At 37.1% G+C, this 25,935-nt stretch overlaps 1 pseudogene; it reads right to left on the reverse strand.

Moving 5' to 3' along the window:
• Window positions 1-1,843: 1,843 nt before the first annotated feature.
• LOC123824124 lies at window positions 1,844-22,659 on the reverse strand (annotated as a pseudogene).
• Between the last annotated feature and the right edge of the window lie 3,276 nt (window positions 22,660-25,935).

Consider the following 25,935-nt stretch of genomic DNA (forward strand, 5'->3'; position numbering starts at 1 on the left):
ACAGTGAATTATTTTAAAAACATAAAATGATAATAGGTTGTAAAGCTGAAAACTTTTTAAAAACTTAGCTATAAAAATACATTCATCAAATTACAAAATGAATAGATGGGCTCTGTTCCAATCAAGTTTCAGGTCAATCCAGTCCATCCTTCAATATTTTCACAGAAAGGACAAGAGGGACTTGAGGGGAACAGTTTCTTTGTGCTCACTAATTCAACAAATCACATAAATGGAAGGAACATTAGTCCAACTCATGAAACTATGTTCTGACTATTAAGACCACTGACATCCTTACCAAGTAAGTGCACACTGGAATAGCCTGATATTATTGACTAAGTACCAATGGATATTTCCACATATGATAAAGAGTAGAGAGGATACAAGTTCAGAATATAAACTAAATACAATATATTTAAAAGGAAAACAATTTGGGATTGTATAATGGTATTTTTAAAATTTATTTATTTATTTTTAGAGATAGGGTAAGAGAGAGAGAGAGACAGAAACATCAATGTGTGGTTGCCTCTCACAGGCCCCCCAGAGGGGACCTGGCCCACAACCTATGGAATCGAACCAGCAATGCTTTGGTCACTGATTTGAGCTCAATCCACTGAGCTACACCAGCCAGAGCCCATCTGGGATTTTTTTCTTTTTAATGTAATAACTTCTGTGGTCATAGTTTTAAAAAAGTTAAGACTACCTCATACTTAGAAAAGAATGTTAAATGCTGGTTAAGAAACATCCCCAATGCTTATTTCAAAACTTACTGACTAGTTACAGAAAAGTAGGTATTCAACAGACTAAGATTTATCTCAATGGTTTTTTAAAAATAAATTCAATGTGAGGTGTAGAAGTAAATCCCTAGGGAAGAAAAAAAATAAGACCCAATGTTTTTAATATTCCTTGAAAAAGCATCATTTGATAACAGGCTTAGTTACTTCATGTCCCAGGTCACCTCTCTCTTGCCATCCCAGGAAATGAGAAGGGAACCATGACTAACAGAGAAGTCTCTGCCCTGAGTGACTAAGGGGTTTCAACTGAAAAGAAATTTTTATACTATTCACAAGCCTTATAAACTGGAGATTTGTAATTCTCATTCAAATCTATTTAAAGGAAACAACTCGGCAAATGTTAAATTAAACATATAAAGCCACAAGTCGGTATCTCACAACTTAATTATCTACATCCCACCAGCTTACCACTTCTCTACATCACGGTTCCTCTTCTTCCGTTACCATGTATTTTTGTGTATGGATCTGTTTCTGTCTCTTTCCTGTCCCTCTGCACTGTTGTACTTTTCTGTTTCTCCCTTTTTTTCTATTCCTGTCCCTACACCTGTTCCGTGAAACAACTGAAACCTATTTCACCTTTAGCTGTTGTTTCTCCCTGATCTTTCTGATTGCTCCCATCTCCATGTGTCTGGGTGTTTCCCTCCTCCCACCCCCATGCCTGTGTCCCCTCTGCAGCCCCCGTTACAATCTTTCCCGTCACCTCGGCCCCCCGCTGGCAGACTCTCAGTGCTGTTTGTCCCTCAGCTCCGTCACCTCAAACCCCCTTTCCGTCCCAGCCCTCGCTCCCCTAACTTGTCTCTTCAGAACCACTCCCTCCGTCTGAAGCGCATAGCCCTTTGCTGCCCCCGCGTCTGCTCAAAGGCCCCTCTCCCTGTCAGCTCTCGTGGTCTCTCTGGGGCTTCCCCGTCTCCTTCGCATTTCTTCTCTGTCTCCTTCCTCAGGTTCCTTTCCCCACTTACCCTTTCAGTCCTACCTCGAGGTCCCATCCCTCCCACATCCCCTGCGTTGCCGTCTCTTACGGCCCCTCACGGACCTTTTCTTCACCTCACGAGTCAGTCTCCCTCAGTCCGTCTCCGGATCCCCGTCACAGCCTTGTTCGGCCGCTTTCCGGCTGCCCCTTCACTGTCTCCGCTTCCACAAAGCCCCTCCCTCGTGGGGCAGGTCACTTCTCCTGAAGACAGTGTGTTCTCCCTCCTGAGTCCCACCCCATGGAAAGTGTGCTCTTTCTGGGATTCGAGTCTCTTATCAAAGGGGAAGGTCCTGCAGATTTCCAGGCCCGAGTGCAGTCCGGGCTTCAGGGACCCAGAGAGGCGAGGTGGGAAGCGGGGCGCAAACGGTTTAACTGCATCTCCTGAGTGTGTCTCTCGAGCTGTCTCTCGAGCTGTCTCTCGAACAACGTGGGGTGGGAGGGCTGCCCAGGGAAGAGCTTTAAGCTGATAAACCGCAGAGCAGACGGTGTCCAACGGTGTAAAGGGAGGGACTACCGGCGAAACTGGCTGAGTTTCCGCGGAAACGAACACTGAGTCAACCCATTTCCCGCCCCCTCCCGGAGGGAAGAGGTCTGTGTTTCCCGCCTCTCACTAGGAGGCCGGACTCACCACTGTAGGGGGTTCAGAAGTGGGGCATTTCAACGTTTGCAGCGACCCCAAGGATTCGTACTAGTTTACGCTGTGGACTGAACCGAGAGGTTTGCACCGGAAGACCACCAGCAGGAAGACGGGGAGGATGTGGCTACTCCAGAGCCGCTTCTAGGTCTGCAAGAAACTGCGCGTGCGCTTCGCCTCCGCTGTCGAGCGCCTCCCAAGTCGAGACACAGAGGATTTACAACAGAGTGGTTCTAGCAAGTGGCTGGGAGTGACAAGTGGCCACACCTGTGATGAGATGGCCGCAGGAAGGGGAAGGGATCATGTTAGGGGCACTGCAAGAGCTCCCCTTCACCTCGTTATCATTTGTTATAGCCTTTCCTTACCCACATCATTATTCCTAATACTTGTAAAATTTCTCTCCAAAATTAATGTTACGATGACCCCCCAAGGATTCAATTTTGGATAAGATCTTTGTCATACATTTCTCTTAGACGTACATTGACTTAAGTTATGTTTGACCATCAGTTACATACATTGCAATGCACATCATGTGTTAACTTTTCCACCAGAATGAATTTCTGATACTCAGTAAAAATTCGTCCTGCCAGAAGTCCTTCCAAAGTCATTATGTTTGCAGTTTTCCTCTAAGTATAACTGTGATATCTGTTATTAATGATAACTCAAAACTTTCCTATTTTTATTGCAAAGGCTGCTTTTCATACTAAGAAGAATTCTTTCCAGTTTTAAAGAAAAATACTGATGTGAAAGAGAACCATGGATTCATTGCTGTCTTCTACACGCTATTGACCTAGTCCACAAACCACACATGTGACAAACTGCAAGTGCCACCTTTTGGTTTACAGGACAAACTCCCTCCAGCTATCTGAACCATACTGTCCACGGCATTTACCACATATTTAATACAATGTTGGGAATAATTTTGATGATATTTGGAATGTAATTATGGGGATTATACTTTATTTTATAATACTGCAAACAGTCATGAAAGAGATTTCAACATGCACACCCATGTTCATAAACAAATTAAGTACATGGTTGGAGGAACTTTTCATCAAACTCAAAAGCATTGGGAAATGGACAGTTATTGGTGAAAGTCAAGAAATCATTTCGTTTACAAGAAGTTTTATTCCTTGTAAAACTCACAAGGGAGTGAAATGAACATATTCATAAGGATAAAGACTATTTCCTCAATTAAAAAAGATTTTATTTATTTTTAGAGAGAGGGGAAGGGGAAAGAGAGGGAGAGAAATATCAATGTGTGGTTGCCTTTCATGCCCCCCCGACAAACTGGGGACCTCGCCTGTAACCCAGACATGTGCCCTGACTGGAAATCGAACCTGCAACCCTTTGATTCACAGCTCATGCTCCATCCATTGTGCTACACCATTCAGGGCCAGACTATTTATTTTTAAACACACATGAAACAATACTGTCAACCAGATTTGACTGACATCTGTGTTGTAGGTAGAAGGGGCAGCCTGTGGGATCTGATGCTATCTTTTGGGATACAGTGTCAGAATTGCTTTCAGTGCTACAATACCCAGCTGTTGTCCCAGAACATTGGAAGGGGGAAAAACCCCACACATTTGGTGACCAGAAGTGTCAGAAGTATAGTGCTTAGTGAGAGTGTAGTAGTCAAGTAAGAGTAAATAAGACAGGAGGAGAGAAACCACAGTAGGGATTTTTCCCTACACAAAAGGAAAACTGAGATTTTTCTTCATAACAACACTCCACCAAACATGAAAATGATACACAATCTTTAAAAATGCTCATAATACTATACCAAGACTCTGCATATGTGCCATGAAACAAGTCTTGGTAAGTTTTAAAAGATTTCAAGTCATAAAAAATATTACAATACAGTGGATTTAAGATACAAATCAATAACAGAAAAATCTTTGGGAAATCCTGAAATGTTAGAAAATAATAACATGCTTTGCACTAATCCTGGGACAAAGAATAAATTAAAGTGGGAATTAGAATGTATTCTGAGTCCATTGAAAATCAAAAGAGAACATTATAAAATGCTTATTTAAAAGTATAAATACAGTTTTATCCTTTTACACTTAGATATGTAAGCATTAACGAAAGCCAAACAGTTTGTTTATTCTACTTCTAAATTATATTAGTAGATACATGAAAAAATCTTTCCCTCTAAAAATAAATGAATAAAATCTTTTTAAAAGTATTAGGGTAAAAAATATTTCAAAAGTTTCAAAACTCACATTAGTTCTGAGAAAAACAGAAAGATGCCCTTTATTGGAAATAACCTTTTAGAAATTCCTGTGAGGTGCACATTTATGATCTGGTTGATCCAAAGTCTGCCGGGACCATCTTCAGAAGCTCCACAGCAAATAGAATAGGTTTTAACTTGCATATTTCACATTAAATTTTTTAATGGTACAACTGATGCTACTGATAATTGGAAAACTAGTGCTACTGTTTGTTTTTATGGTTCACATAAGGAAATAAACATCCTTACCACATGTCTCTGCTTAAGGTAGTGGCATTGAACATGGGAACCCCATCCTGTGAAGGGGTGCCTACTTAGGCATGGATAAGAGATGGGGAGTATACTCCGTACTATCAGCAAGGTTGGTCAGTCAGGATTGTTAAGGGACACATCTGGATGCCTTCTCTGCTTTACATAATCCAGAACTAAAGAGACTACATATGTAGTGATGTATCAATATGCACAACTGCCCAAGAATCTATGGAGAAGACAACTGGTATGGGAAACAGGCTTTGCCTGATTTTCAATGCATTTAAAGTTAGAGAATCACAATGTTTCTAACTGAAAAAAATATTAATAATTTATAATAGAGTGAAATGTTCAGAATTAAAACTAAGGGAAAGAGAGGGTTTTTAAATTACATAGTTTTAAAATGTATAAGGAATCTGATTATGTTAATATTAAGCATTTCTTATTCACGGCACACCCATCTCACAAAAACCTTAGCTCCCATTTTGGGACTTTCATTCAGTAGATGTTTTAAATAAAAATAGTTATAATGTAACCAAGACAGAAACTAAATGGGAGGTAAATGTAAGAGGTAAACATATAGTAGAACTTTTAGATGAAAACACAGGGTTAAACTTCATTACTTTGGATTTGCCAGTAGCTTTCCAGAGATGACACCAATACAAAAAAAAAAGATGAAATAAGATCAATTAAGTTTTCCCTGACTGGGTAGCTCAGTTGATTTGAGTGTTGTCCTGATATGCTAAGTGTGTTTCATAGGTCATGAAATATTACTTGATGATCTACTCGAGGATTTAAAAAATGCTTCTCATAGAATCTATTGGTATACAGAAATCAGGCTCAAAATGAAAGTATTTTCACAGTGAGCACATTAAGTTGCAGGTTACTTAGTACATGGCATTGACAATGGGCTTAAGTAGAATAAAATCGTACATTTGTGACAACTTCAGAAAGTCAGAACTAGAGGAAAGCCTGATACATGGAGATGAGAAGTCGAGTGTCCACTCTCTACGCTAACATGCCCAGATCCACCTCTTCTATGTCCGTGTTCAGGTTTGGCCCCGCCCTAAGATCTCTCCACAGTTAGCAGTTTAGAAATTATAATTTGGGTTTGCTATTTTTTATCTATTGAGGGGCTGGAGTTTAAAATTTCCAAAAATGTTAAAGCAAATGAAAGCAAAGTTGTGCATGTTTTGCATCTTTCTCATTAAAAAATGTGTGCTGTAGGAGCCATCCTATCCAGCACCTTGTTTACCTGCAAATCCAGGTGTTGCTCACATCCAAAAAAATACACATATATGTTGTGAAATATATTTCCACAATCAAGTTAATTGACTTATCTATTAGTAAAGTTAATAAAACTGTACTTGACCAGTGATTAAAATAAAAAAATAAAATAAAGATTTTATTAAAGATAAGTCAATTAACTTAATTAATTAGGGTATTAAAATACCCATAAATTAAAATACCCATAATTAGGGTATTTTATGTTGGAAAATGTTATGATCTGCCCTCTTAGCAAATTTCAAATATATTATCCACCATTATTATCTGAAGTCACCATGCAGCAAATTAGAATTCCACAACTTATTCGTCCTGTGTAACTGAAACTTGGTATTATTTGACCAACATCTCCTTTCCTTTATTCCTAGAGTAGCAAGTCAGGGCTGCTCAAAGACTCACAAGGAAAATTTTAAATATATACAAATATATGTATTGATTTTCATTTTTAAAATATTTTATTAATTGAAAAGCATTATGCTAAACAAAATAAGCCAGGCAGTGAATGACAAATACCATATGATCTCACCTTTAAGAGGAACCTAAACAACAAAACAAAGAAACAAGCAAAATATGGTCAAAGACACTGAAATAGAGGACAGGCTGACAGTGACCAGAGGGGAGAGAAGAGGGAATTTCAGGGGAGAATGGGAAGGGTTTACAGGAACAAATATAAAGGACATATGGGCAAAAACTAGGGGTGGGTGGTAATGGGACGGAGGTGGGGAGGGATGGAGGGGTGGGCTGGAATGGGAGTAAAAGTCAGAAAACTGTACTTGACCAGTGATTAAAATAAAAAAATAAAATAAAGATTTTATTATTTTTTAGAGATAGGTGAAGAGAGGAAGGAAGGGAGAGAATATCTGTGTGAGAGAAAAACATTGATCAGGTGACTCTTGTATGTGCCCCAACCAGGCACGAACCCACAAACCAGGCACATGCCCTGACTAAGAATCAAAACAGTGACTCTGCCCTGGCTGGTACGGTTCAGTGGATTGAACACTGGCCTGTGAACTGAAAGGTAACTGGTTTCGATTCCCAATCAGGGCACATGCCTGGGTTGCAGGCTAGTCCCTGGTTGGGGGTGTATGAGAGGCAAGCAGTGGATTCTCTCACAAACCTATGTTTCTCTCCCTCTCTTTCTCCCTGCCCCCATCTCTAAAAATACATAAAATATTAAGCAAAACAAAAATGGCTACCCTTCACTCTGCAGGACACCGCCCAACCAACTGAACCACACCGGTCAGGACTAGTTACTGATTTTTAGAGCAAAGCAGTTTCCTATAGTTATCCAACATCACATTTCTGCACAATTCTCTTTAGGCAGCATCCCAGCATTCCCACTCTTCCTCAGAGAATTCTATGGCCAGTAACATTTTTGAATGTCAAGTACCTCTGAAAGTAAAAGATTTCATCCAATTGATAGGGACAGAGTCCTTAATTTGACACAAATGAGAGCAGCAGATGTATAGCAAAAATTAACTTGGCCACAGAGGGCCTTTTGACTTAATTGTGTAAGAGGATTTAAGAAGTTAATTTATTTCTGTTGGTTTTTAACTAAGTGAAATTCATAGTATAAGGTTGGCTGTATTAAAATTCAATTTAGTGGCATTTGGTACATTCAATGTTGTACAAACATTATAACTAATTCTAACATAATTTTATTATCCACTAAAGAAGCCCTTTACCAGTAATACAGTTGCTTCCCATTCTCTCTTTTCCCCCCACCCCTGGAAGTGATATCTTGAAAAATATGTGCTTATTATCTCTACAGTTTTAACTATTCTGGACATTGTATGTACATGGAATCATGTGAAATGTGACCTTTTATGTCTAGTGTGTATTAGTTTGACATTCCTTTTTTATGGTTGAATAATTCATTGTAAGACTATACCACATTTTATTTATTCATTTGCTGATGGATATTTGGTTAGTTTCCAGCTTTTGGCTAACAGTAATAGTGCTGAAGTTTTCTGTACAAGTATGTATTTGAATACTGGTTTTCAATTTGGGGGGACATATATCTAGGCATGGCATTACTGGATAACACAGTTAAATTTTTTTTTAATTCTCACCTTAGTATATGTTTACTGATTTTAGAGAGACGGGAGAGAGAAAAAAACATTGATATGAGAGTGAGACAACAATCAGTTGACTCCAGTACATGTCCTGACAGGGGATTGAATCCCCAATCTAAGTATGTGCCCTGATCCAGAATCTAACCCTCAACCTTTTGGTATACAGTATGACATGCCAACCAACTGAGCTACTCAGCCAGGGCAACACAGGTTAGTTTTTTAAGGCCCTGCCACACCATTTTCCACAGTGACTACACCATTTTTTCTACAATGTATCAGAATTCTGTTTTCTACACATCTTTACACACTTGTTATTTTTTGTTTTACTATAGTCATATTAGCAGGATTTAAATGATATCTCATTATGGTTTTGACTTTGTTTTCTGATCAACTAATTTTGGTGAATTCCTTTTTGGTCATTTGTAATCTTCTGTGAAGATGTCTATTAAAATCCTTTATAATTTTTCAATGACACATAACATTTATTAGTTTAAAGTGTACAACATAATGGCTAGACATTTATATAACTTATGAAGTGATTCTCCCAATAATTTTATGCCCACCTGACAGTGTACATAATTATTATATTATATAACTATAGTCTTTATCCTGTACTTTACATCCTAATGATTATTTTGTAACTACCAATTTTTCTTATAATCTCTCTAGATCTGGCAAGCTTCAGGGATTTTTTAAAGATGTTATTTAATTATTAGAGGGAGTAGAAGGGAGAAAGAAAGGGAGAGAAACACTGATGTGCAAGAGAAACATTGATCAGTTGCCTCTCACACATCCCCAACCAGGAAGCTGGCCTGCAACCCAGGAATGTGCCCTCACTGGGAATCGACCCAGTGACTTTTTACTCTGTGAAGTGAGGTCCACCCCATTGATCCACACCAGTTGGGGCCAGTTTGTTCTCGGTATCTATGAGTCTGTTTCTGTTTTGTTTATTCATGTATTTTGTTATTTACATTTCACATTACTGAAATCACATGGTAGTTGTGTTTCTGTCTGCTTACTTCACTTAGCATAATACTCTTTAAAAAGTAATTGGAAAAACTGGTTAAAATTCAAAATGTTCTTCTGTCTTAAATTAATGGGAAAAAAAGATACCCTTCATGGTGACATACAAAACATTCTAGGAAGTCAACCACAAACATCTCCATTTAGATTTATTTCACACATTGTGCATTAAAATGTCCTTAATATTCCACTGAATATGCATGAAACCCTCCTAGTATAGAAAAGCTCACAGATTTTAAGGCAGCAACAATCAAACCCATAATTTCACATATACACTAAGAATAAAAATATAGTAGCATCAATTGATATGAGAGTTGAATCACATTAATATTTCCTTCTCAAAATATCTCAAATACTGTCACTATAAAATAGAATACACTATATTTATAGATATCCTTATATCAATCCCCTTGATATTTTGGAGCACAGCAAAGATTAATTACTCTGTTTTTTTTAAGATTTTACTTATTTTTAGAGAGGAGGAGGGAGAAAGGGAGGGAGAGAAACATGAATGTGTGAGAAATACACCAACAAGTTGCCTCTTGCATACCCCCAACTGGGGGCCTGGCCCACAACCCAGTCATGTGCCCTGACTGGGAATCAAACTGGCAATCTCTCAGTGTGCAGACTGGCACTCAATCCACTGAGCCACACCAGCCAGGGCTAATTATTCTGTTTTTAAACTTTGCATTATTCTCTATAATAAAATTCTGATTTAGAGCAATACCTTAAAACTATTATTTACTTTCTACTGTTAATTCTTATATTTTAAAATCCATCTTCAATTACATCTTTCCTAAATTCTTATATCTTTTTTATCCTCATCTGAAAATATATCCACTGATTCCAGAGAGAAAGGGAGAAAGAGAGCAATACCAATGAGAGTGAAACATCAACTGGTTGCCTCCTGCACATGCCCAGTGGGGACCGAACCTGCAACCTAAGCATGTGCCCTGAACCAGAATCAGACCCATGACCTTTCTGTTTAAGGAACAACACTCCAATCAACTGAGCCACACTGGCCAGGGGAAAAAAAATTATGTACTTAAAATCACTTTCAAGCATAAATTCTTTGGACTTTTGTGAAGTGTATATTTTGGACAAAAAACTTTCATCCTTTATTACAAATGTAAAAATCCTCCCCAGCATGCATTCTCTGATATTCAGTGAGGCTGCAGGTCCATTGTGATATAGTTTCCCACATTCTTCAGTTTCAAGATTTCTCTCTACTGTAAATTCCTATGTGTTGATCAAGCTGTAAATGTTGAATTAAGGCTCTGTCACATTCTTTACATTTTTATTGTTTTTCCTGGCATGAATTCTCTGCTGTTGAGTAAGCTTTGAGCACAGGTTAAAGGCTTTGCCACAGTCTCTACATTTATAAGGTTTCTCTCTACTATGACTTCTCTGCTGTTGAGTGAGATACCAACAATTATTAAATGCTTTGGCTCATATGCTACATTTATAAGGCTTCTCTCCAGTATGAATTCTCTCATGTTGGGTAAGACACCAATGTTAATTAAAAGTTTTGCCACATTTTCCACAGTTGTAAGACTTCTTTCCAGTATGTGTTCTTTGATGTTGAGTAAGATATGAAGGCCAAATAAAGGCTTTACCACATTCTTTACATCTGTTAGGTTTCTCTCCAATATGAATGACCTAATGTTGAATAAGTTTTGTTGAGTGATTAAAGGCTTTGCCACACTCTCCACATTTGTAAGGGTTCTCACCACTGTGGTTTGTCTCATGTTGTGTAAGACCCCAATGATAATTAAAAGTTCTGCCACATTCTTGACATTTGTAAGGCTTCTCTCGAGAATGAATTATCTGATGTTTGGTAAGATACCAATGCCAAGGAAAGGCTTTACTGCATTTGTTACATCTGTAAGGTTTCTCTCCAGTATGAATGATCTGATGGCAAGTTTTGAGGAACAATTAAAGGCTTTGCCACATTCACATTCATAAGGTTTCTTTCCAGCATGAATTTTCTGATGTTCAGTAAGGTCTGATGACTGGCTAAAGGTTTTGCCACATTCTCTACATATGTTAGGTTTCTCTCCCATATGAATTCTTTGATGCTTAGTAAGCTCTGAGTTGTAGATAAAAGTTTTGCCACATTCTCTATATTTGATAGGCTTAATTCCAGTATGATTTCTCTGATGTTCAGTAAGCCTTGAACATCAACTATAGGCTTTACCACATGCCTTACACCTGTAAGGTTTCTTGCAGGTGTGGATTATCAGATGTTGAGTAAATCTTGAATACAGAGAATAGGCTTTACCACATTTCTTATGTTTGCAAGGTTTCTCACCATTATGAATTTTCAGATGTTGAGTAAGATATGAATGCTGTTTAAAGGCTTTGTCACATTGTCTATATTTGTATTGCTTCTGTATGCTATGAGTTCCCTGATGGTGAGTAAGTTTCTAGTGCTTGTTAAAGGCTTTGCCACATTCTCTATATTCATAAGGTTTCTCTCTAGTATGAATTTTCTGATGTTGAGTAAGACTTGAAGCTCAGGTAAATGATTTACCACATTCTTTGCATTTGTAAGGCTTCTCTCCAGTATGAATTCTCTGATGTTGAGCAAGTTTTGAGCACTGGATAAACGCTCTGCCACATTCTATACATTTGTAAGTTTTTTCTCCAGTATGAATTCTCTCATGTACAGTAAGACATTAATGGCATTTAAAGACTTTGCCACATACTCTACATTTGTAAAGATTTTTACCAGTATGTGTTCTCTGATGCTGAGTAAGTTTTGAGTGCTGATAAAAGGCCTTCCCACATTCTCTACATTTGTAAGGTTTCTCTCTAGTATGAATTTTCTCATGTAGAGTAAGATATGTATGCCACTTAAAGCCTTTGCCACATGATTTACATTTGTAAGGCTTCTCTCCAGTATGATTTATCTGATGTAGAGTAAGACCTGAAGGCCAATTCAATGTTTTACCACATTCTTTACATTTGTAAGGTTTTTCTCCATTTTGGGTTTTCTTGTTTCTAATTAGATTAAATATTTGATTGCATACTCTACAACACGGGTTGCATTTGTAAGCTTCCTCCCCAGTATGAATATCCTCTTGTTCAGTATGATTTGATTTCTTAAAAGATTTGTCACATTTACTTTTGTTTGTTTGTCTCCTCCAAAACATAAATCATTTGATGTATATTGTGACTTGACTTTTGGTAAAAGATTTTATAATGGTTTTCTAGAAGCTGAGTTCTCTGAAGTTTATTAGGATTTGACTCTTGGTTAAGGTTTTTCCAATGTTCATTGCATTGATAACTTCTGTCTCCATTATATGTACCCTGGCAATCATTGAAAATAAAAAGGCTTTTAGTGACAGCTATAATTTCATTAAATATGTAAACTTGTTCACAAATAACTATCCTGTGATACCTATTAAACCATAATTGTTATATTAAAAAATTCTCCCAAGTTTACAAAAATCATACACATAGAAACAAAAAAAGATTATATGGGGAAGAATAAAGAGTTTTTATTAAAGGTATTACTAAATTGATGACATTTAGATTTTCTATGTGTGTTCTAAATCTCTAATTTGTAGAAATGTATGACTGAAAGTTTAATCACTCTCTACATTTTAAACAATTCAAATGATTATTCACACCACAGATTAGGTGAATTCCCAAATTTTCCACATTTCCTTTTCCAAAATATATATCCTTAGAAAACTGTTTTCAGTCTTTACATCTAGAAACACACTGTTCTTCATATAGAACTGGTTTAAACTGGGAGTTTTCCCAAGATATGTAATTTTTTTACCTCCTTAGGTAACAAGGATTTTCTTATGAATAACTGCCCCAGGTTAGTTCTGTCCATAATTACATTCTTTCTCCTTGTCACATTCTTCCTCCAATTCCCAGTTTTTCATTAAGTGTATTTTCACAAAGCCACACCCTGTATATCTTACCAGTATTATTTTATGGAACAAATCTTCTATTTCTGGCTTTCAAAACAAGGCCTGATTGTCTTTAGAGGACATAGTTGAAAGATACCAAATAAAGGATCACACATACAAAACTCTGGTGAGTATACTTTAAATTCTAATGCAGATAATTAATACAAATCACAAATCACAGGACTTTAATCTGATGGCAGAAAGTAAGAACTAAACCTGACTGGTGTCAGTCAGTTAGGTGTCATCCCACAAAGTGAAAGGTCAGTGACCAGTGAAAGGTGACCAGTTTGATTACAGGTCAGGAAACATTCCTGGGTTGCATGTTCAGTTCCTGGTTGGGGTATGTACAAGAGAAAACCAATCAATGTTTCTCTCTCACATCCATGTTTCCTTCCTTCTCTTTCTTCCTACCTTCCCTTCTCTCTAAAAATAAATTTAAAAAATCTTAAGCTCTGGACAGCATGGCTCAGTTGATTGAGCATCGTCCCTCAAAGCAAAAGGTCTCAGGTTTGATTCCTGGTCAGGGCACATGCCTGGGTTGTAGGCCTGGTCTCCAGTTGGGGTGTGTGCGAGAGACAGCCAATCAATGTTTCTTTCACATATCCCTTTCTTTATCCCTCCTTTCCACTCTCTCTAAAAATAAATAAAATCTTAAAACATTTTTAAGAAAAGAAAAAGAAAGTAAGAACCAAACCTTCATTTCTCCACAATGACATAAATTACCAGTAATTGCTGACCCTTTCTGAGTACTTCAGAAGTGACTTAATAGTTCAGAGCATTCCCAAAAAAGGTAAAAATGAGTGAGAGTCATATCAAAAAAATACAAAAGTTGTTTACATCTGCGGACAATATTTGCTCTCTCTCCCTGGCACATCATGACAATATTGTGATAAAACTTCCAAGTCCCAGTTTCTACTCAGAAGAGCAAGAGATAAGGGTACTGTATATTCAGTGATCTGGCTCTTTTACAGCACTCCAAGGGATGCTTTTCTGTTTGGCAGGACACAGAGCACTAAGAGAATGGCAGTACACTGTGAATTAATTGTAATGGCTTGTCAATAAAAAAAGCTAAGTTATCATTCAAACACCAAAGAGACTGTAGTACTGAGGACAGACTTCAATAATAGAAAGATATCATGGGCTCTAGAAAAGAAACAGAAAACATTTTAAATTGTGAACTTACACACACAAATAGCAGAGAATATAAATTCCCAGAAAGGATTTGCAGAACAGGTGTGGAACAGGTTTGACAGAAATTACAACTTCTAGCACAACTGACTGTCATTTGTGTTTTCTTATAGAAAGCAAGTTAATAAAGCTTGGTTGTTCAGAATTCCCAAACCTCAATAAAAGATATTGAGGCATACAAAGAAACAGAAAAACACTGAGGCATATGGAGAAATAAAAAACAATGTCAATCAGAAAATCCTGATAAATCTATAGACACTATAGATACTGCACTATAGATATTGCACTATATTAATGGAAATATATTAATTAATTAACAAAGAATTGAAAATAAATATCTTAAAGGTAGAAAATAAGACAAAACAGACAACTACATAATATGACATACAAAGTTTTTTTTCAATCCACAGTATTGGGATTTAAACTTCCATGTTTCCAGTGAAACATTAAGGAAAACAACAAACAGATAAGTCATCCTCATAAAACAAAAACAAAAACAAAAACAAAAAGAGAAGCTACTGCCTCAGAAAAAAATATATCCAAAAGATAACATGTATAGGACTATTCTATAAAACAAAGAAGTCTTCAAACTCAACAATGATAAAAGAAACAATCTGACTGAAATATGGGACAAATACCTTAACCAACAGCACACTATAAAAGAGGTATACATGGAAAATTAGTGTGCACAAAGATCCTCTATATTTTATGTAATCAAGGAAATTCATTTTAAAACCATGATAATTAAATAAACAGCACACTGAAGCAACACTAAACCCCTACAGGAAAGGTCAGGATCCAGAACACTGACAACAAATGATGCTCTGGATTCTGGAAACAACCAGAATTTCCATTCACTACTAGTGAAAATGCAAAATGCTACACAGCTGCTAGGGAGGACAATTTGGAGGTTTTTATAAAACTAAATATACATTTACTATATACTGCAGTAATGGTGTTCCTTAGTGTTTAACCAGAAAGCAGAAAGTATTTAACCACACAAAAGCCTACAAGTGAATATTTATACTAGCTTTACCCATATTTTCCAAAAATAGAAAACAACTAAGATATCTGTCAAAGGGTACATGAACAAGTAAACTGTAATAAATACAGACAATGGACTATTATTCAGCACTATGAAGAAATAGGCTATTGCCCTGGCCAATGTGGCTCAGTTGGTTGGAGTTTCATTCTATAGCCAAAGGGTTGCAAGTTCGAATCCCTGGTCTGGGTGTGTACTGAAGGCAACCCACTGATACTTGTCTCTTGCATCGATGTTTTTCTCTCTATCTTTCCCTCTCTCTAAAAGCAATAAAAAATAAAGGTCTTCAGGGGAAGACAAAAAAATCATTAAAAACCAAAGACACAAGCTATCAAGTCATGAAAATATATGGAAGAAACCTAGATACCTAGATAACCTAAAGAATTAAGTCAATAAAGGAAATTTTAAAAGTCTCCATACTATCTAATGACAACTACATGACATTCCAGGAAAAGCTAAATGAGAGGAACAATAAAAAGATAAATTATTGCAAAAGTTTGAAGGATAAATGAGCAGGTAGAGCCCAGAGAACATTGAGGACCATGAAACTAGTGTGCATGATAGTATAATGGTAAATATATTTCACTGTTAATTTTTCCAAACCCATAGAATCTACAATCCAGCAGTGAACCCCAAGGTAAACCATAAACTTTGGGTGATGATGATGTGCCAATGTAGGTTCATACCTATAACAAATGTACCAGTGTGATGGAGGACATTGAGAAGTAGAAGGTTATACATCTGAGGGTAGGGGAGCACGTGGGAATTCTCATTAAATTCTGTACAATTTTGCTGTGAACCTAAAATTGCTATTTAAAAAATTCATCTTCAGACTTCTACTTCTCTGAACATTCTGTTCTCAGGTCAATGCATATTTTCAATGGTTCCTTAGGTACATAAAAGCATATGAAAGTTTGCATTCCTATTTTAAAAGGAGGCAATGAGATATCACCTTACACCATTTAAAATAGCCACTATCAAAGAAACAAAAAGTCAAATGTTTTTAAAAATATGGAAAAACTGGACCATAATGCACATTTGAATAAAATATCAATTGGTGCAAACAGTATAAAAATCAGAATGGCATTTGTCAAAAAATTAACAAACAGAATTGTCCTATGATACAGCTATCCTAATTCATGATATCTACCAAAAAAAAGTCAAAGGAAGATCTGCAAGAGAGATTAGCACACCTATGTCCATTGCAGCATTATTCACAAAAGCCTGTAATAGGTAGAAGCAACCCAAACATCAGGGAAAGATGAATAAAGGAAGAAAATGTAACATTTGTACAATGCGATACTACTTTGCCACGAAATGGAACCAGATCTTATCACCTAATACCACATAGAAAAACTTTGAGGACATTTTTTGATTGAAGAACACAAGTCACAAAGAAACAACTACTATAGGATGCCACTTTCAATGTATAGAAACAAACCCCCAAAATGCAATTAACTAAATTTGAGGAAACTACCATGAAAAAAGGAGTACATATTATGGAATTGAAAAACAAGAATAGAAAATTTATCTCCCCAAATCTGAGTACTGTATAGAAGTACTATTAAAAAAGAATCCTTCTATATAACTATGAGTTTTAACTATGGTGTGTCCCCCAAAACTGCAAGAATTTTGCATCATTGGCATGCATTGTTTTTTTTTAGAGAGAATAGTTTTTATTTGCTCTCCAAGAAAGGAGAGGGGCATGGTATGAACAGATATATCAGCCTGGTATGTGTTATATGGCAGAAAAAATTTACCAAAAAAATAGCTCTAAAGAATAATTTTAATAAAGAAATATTTAAATGAAACAAGAAAATTTTCAGCTATTGACGTATTTCAACTATTCCTTTTATAAATTAGTTTAATTTTTAATTTTATTTTTTACTTATTTTTTTATCCTCACCTGAAGACATTTTTTCATTGCTTAGAGAGAGAGAGAGAGAGAGAGAGAGAGAGAGATGGGGAGAGGGAGGGAAACATTGATCTGGGAAAGTTCAATCACCTGCCTTCTCACCCATGCCTTAACCAGGGATCAACCCCACAACCTGGGTGTGTGCACTGACTGAAAATCAAACCTGTGACTTTTTGGTGTATGGAATGACACTCTAATCAACTGAGCCACAACAGCCAGGACTTCTTTTTACTTTTAGTCCTCACCTTAGGATATGCTTGTTGATTTTAGAGAGAGAGGAAGGGAGAGAGGGAAGGGGAGAGATAGAGAAAGAAGGGGAGAAACAGAGAGATACAGAAGAGAGAATGAAACATTGATGTAAAACAGCAACATGGATCTCTTGCCTCCCATATGTGCTCTGATCAAGGATGTAACTCATACACTAGGTATGTGCCCTGATTGGAAATCGAACCCACAATCTTGTTGGTGTATGGGACAATACTCCAACCAACTGAACCACCTGGCCAGGGCTATTCTTTTTTTTTTCTTTAATTGCATGTATTGGGGTGACATTGGTTTGCCAAACCATGCAGGTGTCAAACGTACAACTCAATAAAACATCATCTGCACACTACTATTTTGGCTATTCTTACACAAAATGTGTAGGCTGCAATCCACCCTACAAAAAAAAAGCCTTCATTTCTAAATAAGAAAATCATAACAAAGTTGTGAAATATTCAAATAATAACTGATCTTTAAACATTTGAGATTAAGTTCACCATAATTAAGAAACATGCCTGAGGAAAACAAATGAAAAATCTAATCATTGCTTTGGTCTAAAGTTAAACTTAAATTGAGTAACAAAACATTTTCCTAAATGTAGGGTGTATAATAATTCTGTAACTCACCTTTTACCAAAGGACAACATTCAGACATGCTATCTCAGCACTCAGTAATCTAAAAGCACAAATGTGGCCAAGAACTAATTATTAAGTGAAAATACATAGTACATAGTCCCAGGCAGCTTTGGACTGAACAAGAGAGAATGATAAAATGATAGTGATAAAGGAATCAGGTAAGAATAGAGACTTCCCTATGTGGTGGACACTGTTTGAAGGTCACCTATGGCAGTTTATTTTTATTTTATTCTAGTTTATTTTGGATAGTTTATTCTAATTTATTAAGGACCTTTACAAGGTAAATAGATACATTAAACTATTCTAACACAGAAGAATTAAAAATATAGAGCAGAAATTTCTTATGTTAGTTCATACAAAGCAAAAGAACACTGTGAATTAAAACAGAAAATTAAATTTCCTCATTTTCAGAAGGGGCATTCTGCTCTGATGAAATCATTAAATCTATTTTGAAGCCTTCATAGGATAAGAAATTATAAACCAGAAAACATGACACCTGTCCCCAGGGATTCTGAGATCTCTGTACCAAATTCCAGGATCTCAACCACTTCCTTCATAAATTCCTTGCATGAGACAAAAAGAAACCTTTAAAAAAATGAGCCTGTCCAGGTAGTTCAGATGGTTAGAGTCATCAGAATAAACCAAGGTTTCTGGTTCAACCCCTGGTCAGGGCACATAGAACCATCAACCAGTGAATTCATCAATAAGTGCAACAACAAATCGATGTTTGTCTCTCTCCCTCTCTCTACCTTTCTAAAATCAATTTTAAAAATAAAATAAGCCCTGGCTGGTGTAGCTCAGTGGATTGAGCATGGGCTGCGAACCAAAGTGTCACAGGTTCAGTTCCCAGCCAGGGTACATGCCTGGGTTTCAGGCCATAACCCCCAGTAACCGCACATTGATGTTTCTCTCTCTCTCTCTCTATCTCCCTCCCTTCCCTCTCTAAAAATAAATAAATAAAATCTTAAAAAAAACAATAAAATAAAATAGCTTATTATACAACTCCTCAGCAATGTGCATTAATTTTCTCAGATCCCCAAATGGAAGAAGAGCCAGACCATGGTAACCCTCACAGTTCAAAGGGGAGGACTTTGACCCCACTGCTAATGTGATGACAGAGGTCATTGGAACAGGAGAGACCCAAGAGGTTGTAGGAGTGTGCTGGAGGTGAGCTGGCCTGCTATGACAGCAACAGAAACAAACCTGGGCTTCTCAAAATCCTTTCCACTGAAGTAGCTTTCCAAACCACACTTCAAGGTCTAGCTTTCTCCATGACGTTTGGGCCTCTCACCTGTGTCACCTGCTTCCTAATTCCCACCTACCTGGGTGACCAGATAATATCTGTTTTCTGTTAACATCCCAGTGCTCCCTCATTTACTCCAAAAGGGGGACCAGGACTGAATTAGAGACAACAAGACCTATTTATTAGAAAAAAACAACATGAGCTTTGACAGAGATTCTCCCACTTTAAATCCAGTTTATGCTCAGGTGAGAAGACATGGTAGGAAATTAGGATATTCTAAAAACTGATTTTCTAAAATACTGTTTTCTGACAGCACCATAATTATTCTAGACAGCATGCAAAATTTTCAAACACTGTGTTCCTCTTTCATGTACATCATGAAGCCTTTCTTTTCTATACAAACAAGCCTCCAATTTGTTGTTTGAGAACAAGAATCTGAAAGCCTACCATACATAGCAAATGTCTCCAAAATATGTTAAACTAATTAAGGAAACAAGCCTGTGAGTGGAGCAGGAACTCTGAAAGGAAGTCAGCCTCACCCAGGGAGACCAGGTTGCTGTAGTCTTCCATCATCACATCCAAGTACAGTTTCCACTGAGCTGGGTCCAGGCATTCCCACTCCTCCTGAAAGAAATCTCCGGCCACAGCCCTGAAGGTCATTGATCCCTGAAAGGAATGATACATTTACCAAAGGGCCACAGGCAGGGTTCACAACATGACCCAATATTAAAACAGTATTAGAAGTAATGAACTAGAAGAGTATCCTGAATTATCTAGTAAGATCATTTTATTTAAAGATTTTATTTATTTACTGTTAGAGAGACAGGGAGGGAAATAGAGAGGGGAAGAAACATCGATATGAGAGATCAGTTGCCTCTTATAAGCCCCCTGACCAGGGATTGAATCCACAACCCAGGCATATGCCCTGACCAAGAAATGGAACTTGCAACCTTTCGCTTTGCAGGATGATGCCCAACCAACTGAGCCACACCAGTCAAGACTTGCAGTAAGGATCATGTTGACCCAGTGATATTCTCTAATGTGTTTCCTAACACTGAGGAATGAGGATGACACATGACCACAAATCCACTATAGAGATTTTACTTTTCGGGAAAATAAACTTTAAAATTAAGGCATTGACACATGCCTACGGGTTTCTGAGAGTTGTGATTGTGTCATTCAGAATCAATTGTGTATATTTCTCAGCTGGAAAAGATATGGTAAGTTGGAAGTATTAAGGACTTTTTCAAGTTCAATGCAGAAAACAAAGAACTGCAGTTTTGTAAAAATGCAGATTCTGCTTTAGGAGTCCTGGAATGGGACTTGTGTTTCCACACCGTTAATGAGCTCACTTTTTACTAGTGACACCACTGTCTCTGGTGTACATGCCATATTACTGAATAGAACAAAAAAGAAAATACAGGGAAAAAAATCATACATAACTTTGAACTGGAAAAGTTTTATGGAATTTATAGTCCTCATGGAATAAGAAACATAGGAACCACAATCCTATTTGAATGTATACTATTTACAGTACTAGATATCATTCCAAGAGTTCTGCATATATTAATTTAAAATATACACAAGTAATATGAGAATAAGGTTATTCTTCCTCTGTTATGAGAATATTTTGTGAAACATCTAGTAAATGATAGACCTTAAGTATTATTCCAAACTTGATCTAGAATTTTTCAAGAAGAACACAGACCAGGATGAACAAAGAACTGTCATGAATGTTTGTGGCAGTTTTTGTAACTGAGAAGAATAACAAAAACAGGTTAAGCATGTATGAAGAATAGCTGAAATAATGTCAACATTTTGTGCATACATACATACATACAGAAACTATGAGCACATTAATAGTGACAGTAAATAGAATATTCACATCAATAACATCAAGATTATTTTCTGAATCTTTAAATATCATCAATCTTTTTGTGGATGATACTCTGTTTTACAAACACCACAAGAAAGCGAACACATATAATAACACAGAATAAGTTAAAATGATAATTTCTTAGTCTTTCATTTCTTAGAAACTTTTTGTGTATGATTTATGGTGAGCTGTATCTTAGAAATTTAACTGACTTGAACATACATTAATTATATGACCCTAAGGGGACTAAATGGTAATGAAAAAAATAAAATAAATAACTAAAATACAGTGAAAATATTAAAATAAATAAAATTAATGATTTTTGTCAATTTTAATGAAAATACAAAAAGAGATAAAACAAAGGATCTCTGTAACATAAATGTGGCATGGGATCAAAATTTACAGAAACAAGACTGATTGATTAAACACTCCACGTCAAAAGTCAATATCTGGTAGAGAAAACTGGGATCTTCATTTGCCAAAACAATGAGAAACTTAAAAAAAGAGGGGACTTTCTATATGAAATGTGACGATTTCTTCACATCTCTCAATAATTCCCTGCTAGACCCTTGTTAATGATAAAGGGAAACTATTAACTGTATAGTGAAAAATCTACCTCAGACAGGTGAATAGCAGGTAGACTGGGACAATGGATTTCCAGTGATATGTCATTGCTGGTGTGACACTACTGGTATACATAAATAAATCAATCATAATTTAAATATTACCACAAAAAACACTGGTGTTTGCAAATGTCATCTCACACATACCTCCCATGTTTGTACTCTAACACTGTATTTAAATAGTCTTTCTTACCAATCTAGTGAGCAAGGCTAACTGCTCTCTTTTGTCAGAACTTTCTCAGCTATTTTTATTACTTAACTAATCCTGATCTATAGAGCTAAGGATGTAGCCAAATGAACCTAAAACCTACATTTCCCTTCTTCACCAATACCCAAACCTCTGAGCCTATCTCAACAGGGATGCTGAACACGGGTGCCTTTCCAGATTGATCTGTCAGAGGGGATGTGTTCAGTAGCTGAAGGTCATTAATTCATGGTGAGAATTCTTCATGCCCTTGGTGAGCTTGGATAAAGACAATGCAGAGGAGGCTCTGGGACAAAGGAGAGAAGCATTCTAAAGAGCTGATCTTGACAATGTTGAAGGGAAAAAAAGTGCAGAACAACCTCACTAGGCAGGAATAGCAGAACTACAGAATTAAAGGTTGCAGACTCTAAATTTAGGAATGTTAGAAAAAAAGGTGACACCACTTCTGACGCAGGACAGAATATTTACCTGAGACACAGCCATGTTGTCCCGCTCCCACTCTGTGTTCTTTTCTCAGGTGAGGATATGCTGAGGAGTCATGTCTTCATTTTGAGGATGTGTCTTCAAAGACATCAGCACAGTCCCTTCATCAGCTTCCACAACACTCAAAGCAGAAAGACCTGGAAGTGCTGAAAAGGCCACTCTCTTCTGTAATTGGTCACAGTAGAGTCAGAAACAATGAGCCCCTACATGGAGACCACACTGTAAGTTTTTTCTTTCCCCTTTCCATGCACTTCCTTCCCCAGAGACATCCTACAACAATGAGAATGTGCGCTGTTCTCCTGAACCCCCAAACCCAACAGAGCACCATTATCTCTCCGGACCAAAGCCTGCTCCTTACTCGCACAAATGCATACAACTCTGTTGTCCAACTCTGTTGGAGAGGACAAGGGTGATATCTGTTCTTAAATCTTCTCCCATGATCTAACAGAAACATGAGGGAAGCCATTTAACTTTAAGAAGCATAAATGTGATGCATTACAACAAAGGGTTTTAATGTACATATTTGGGGTTTTTTTTTGTACATGTACTGTTGATGGCTAAATATAATACTCTGATCATGATGTTTATGGATGAAAATGGGCCAGATACTAAACCTAACAAGCTCTGGGGAGGCCTGAGAGGCAACCTTACTAACTTAGAGACCTAAATTACCCAGGAAGGATGGTCTGAAATTAAAACTTATTAACTAAAAACAGGGCATGGTAGGTAATCATGTCCTAGGCTAGAATGTTCCCTGACAAAAGTCAATATTTACCTTGATTAAGTCTATCTATTATCTTTTTGCATCCATGATAACATACCTTTGGAATATCAAAGTAATTTCCTTTTCCACATTCCTCAAAACACAGATACTAGACTAGAGGGGAGACCACATGTCCCTTCATTTTTATTGCTTTAATTGTTAACTCTTAACTATCCTGTACCCACCTATGTAAAAGAAGTATGTTTTTATCATTTTACCTCTTATCTAATCCCAGAAGTTTCCCTACTTTGCCTTCTCTTGCATCCCTAAAATATCACCAATGGATTTCATATAACCCACTTCCATCCTCTCTTCTGACTGTAATGTATAAAGCAGGGTGCAAAACTGCCATTTTTCCAGAACATTTTTTCAATCTGTTGAGATTTTGTTTCTGAAGCAGTTGTCATCAGTTTGGCTCAAATTAACTCACAAAACTTCTCTATACAGGTGTGAATGTCTCTCACACTGACACGCTGAATAAATGTCTTTTTTTTTTAATGCGCTGTGTAAAGATAGTCTACTTTGAAGCCATCTTGGTAAGTTAGCCCAACAGTGTGAAGTGAGAGATGCTGGGTTCCATTTGACATTTATTTACAATCTGCTTGGGCACAGAAGCCAGGTGTCTTCAGCAACCTTGGTGCAGTTGAATTGACAGATACTATGTTGTGACCAGGAGTTCACCAGTAAAAGGGTCACCCAAGTAGAGTCATGTTTTTTTATGGTTATTAATGATTGTTGGCACATCATATGCTGTATATCTGCACTGAATTACAGTGCCAGATTAAATTATAGGTGGGAATGAAGCTTGTGTATCATTCATTCATTATCATGAGTAATCAACAATTTAACATCCAAAAAAAAAAAAAAGCATGCAGATCCTTTGGAGAACCAGGCCCCACTCTAAGTTATAATTCTGCAGGTCAGCAGTGGGGCCTATGAAATGGCATCTTTAGCTTCCTTGAGGCACCTGAGTTGTTCCCCACATGCTGTTTTCAGTAGCACTGGGTGACTGATATCAGACCCAGCACACCATAAGATCTATGCATAGTTTGAGGACTTAAGGGGCAGGAACTTCTACAAGGGAAGTTTCCCTGGTCAAATTTCCAGGGGTAGAGCTTCTCCTGGAATGGCCATACCAAGTCTATACCCACTGAGCAGGGGAACCAAAGGGAGAAATGGGCACACACTAACCATTTGTGCTAAGAAGACAGGCACCTTTGAAAATGATGCCATAATTCACAGTTTATGATACACAAAGGAAGTTGTAATATGTTTAGTAATAAAGCAGATTATAACTGAATTCAGAAATCAGCATTTTTTCATTGTTCTTTGTGTGTGTGAGTACATGAGTTTTATGAATAGTAAAGACACAGCTGTAGTACCCAGCCGCAGGTTTAGTTACATATATTTTCTCCCATCTTTAAAGTGCAATAATTAAGGTACACTTTTCAAAAGCCTAGTTTTACAATATGCTTTGAGAGCTTTCAGTCTTTTAAAATGTTCTCCCTGGCATGTGTCAGTGGTTTGAGAGCCAGCCTGTGATCAAAAGGTTGCCGGTTCAATTCCCAGTCGGGACACAAGTTGGGTTGTGGGCTGAGAATGTTTCTCTCTTTCTCCCTTCCACTATCTCTAAAAATAAGTAAATAAAAATCTTTAGGAATAATAAAATGTTCTCAAATAAGTGTTTCATGCTCCATAAATCACTGTACTTTGATTTTTAAAACTCTTCTTTTTAGAATTTTGCATTCACAGGAAAATGGAAAGTAAAATCTTTCCAGAGTAAATCTTTCTAAGATAAAATATGGCAGAATCTTTTACAGCAGAAATTTTACATATCCTAGTTTACTAAATTTAAGTTACAATTCCTCATACTTCTCACACTTCACTTATTCATCTTTCAATGTCCATTGATAAAAATAAACCACTCTGAATATTTTACTCAGAGAGAATGTTGAGGTGACACACATGAGCCCAGCTGGAAGCTCCTTCTACCCCCAGGACTGGACAGTCAGTGAGAACAAGGTGGCACTATTGGAGTCCAGCAGCCAGGACCATCATCTGAGCCATGATATAGATGCCACCTGAGGCAAAGTAGGGGAGGGACAAGTCCCAAATCTCTTCTACCCTCCCCAGTCTCTGCCAGGACTTCCTCGGGCCTGTATCTGTCCAAACGAGAGTAGGCTGGGGGAAGGCCCTCTGTCTACTGAAGAGCAAGTGACAGGTGGACAGTGAGTCAGATAAATTACAACCAAGTGAGGGACAGAGATTCTGAGACAGAAAAACCACTGCCACATACACCCTACAGGTGGGCCACTTACACAAAATTAAGACCTAAAAGACATATATATGTTTACCTGTAAATATAAACACCAGATTCTATTTTTTATTTTTATTTATTGATTTTAGAGAGAGAGGAGAATGAAGAGGGTGGGAGAGGGAGTGAGAGAGAATTAGAAAGAGAGAAATATCAATATGTTGTTCCACTCCATCATACATTCATTGGATGATGCTTG

The sequence above is a fragment of the Phyllostomus hastatus genome, unplaced genomic scaffold (assembly GCF_019186645.2).
Source record: "Phyllostomus hastatus isolate PE091 unplaced genomic scaffold, TTU_PhHast_1.1 phas_contig_549, whole genome shotgun sequence".
Taxonomy (NCBI): domain Eukaryota; kingdom Metazoa; phylum Chordata; class Mammalia; order Chiroptera; family Phyllostomidae; genus Phyllostomus; species Phyllostomus hastatus.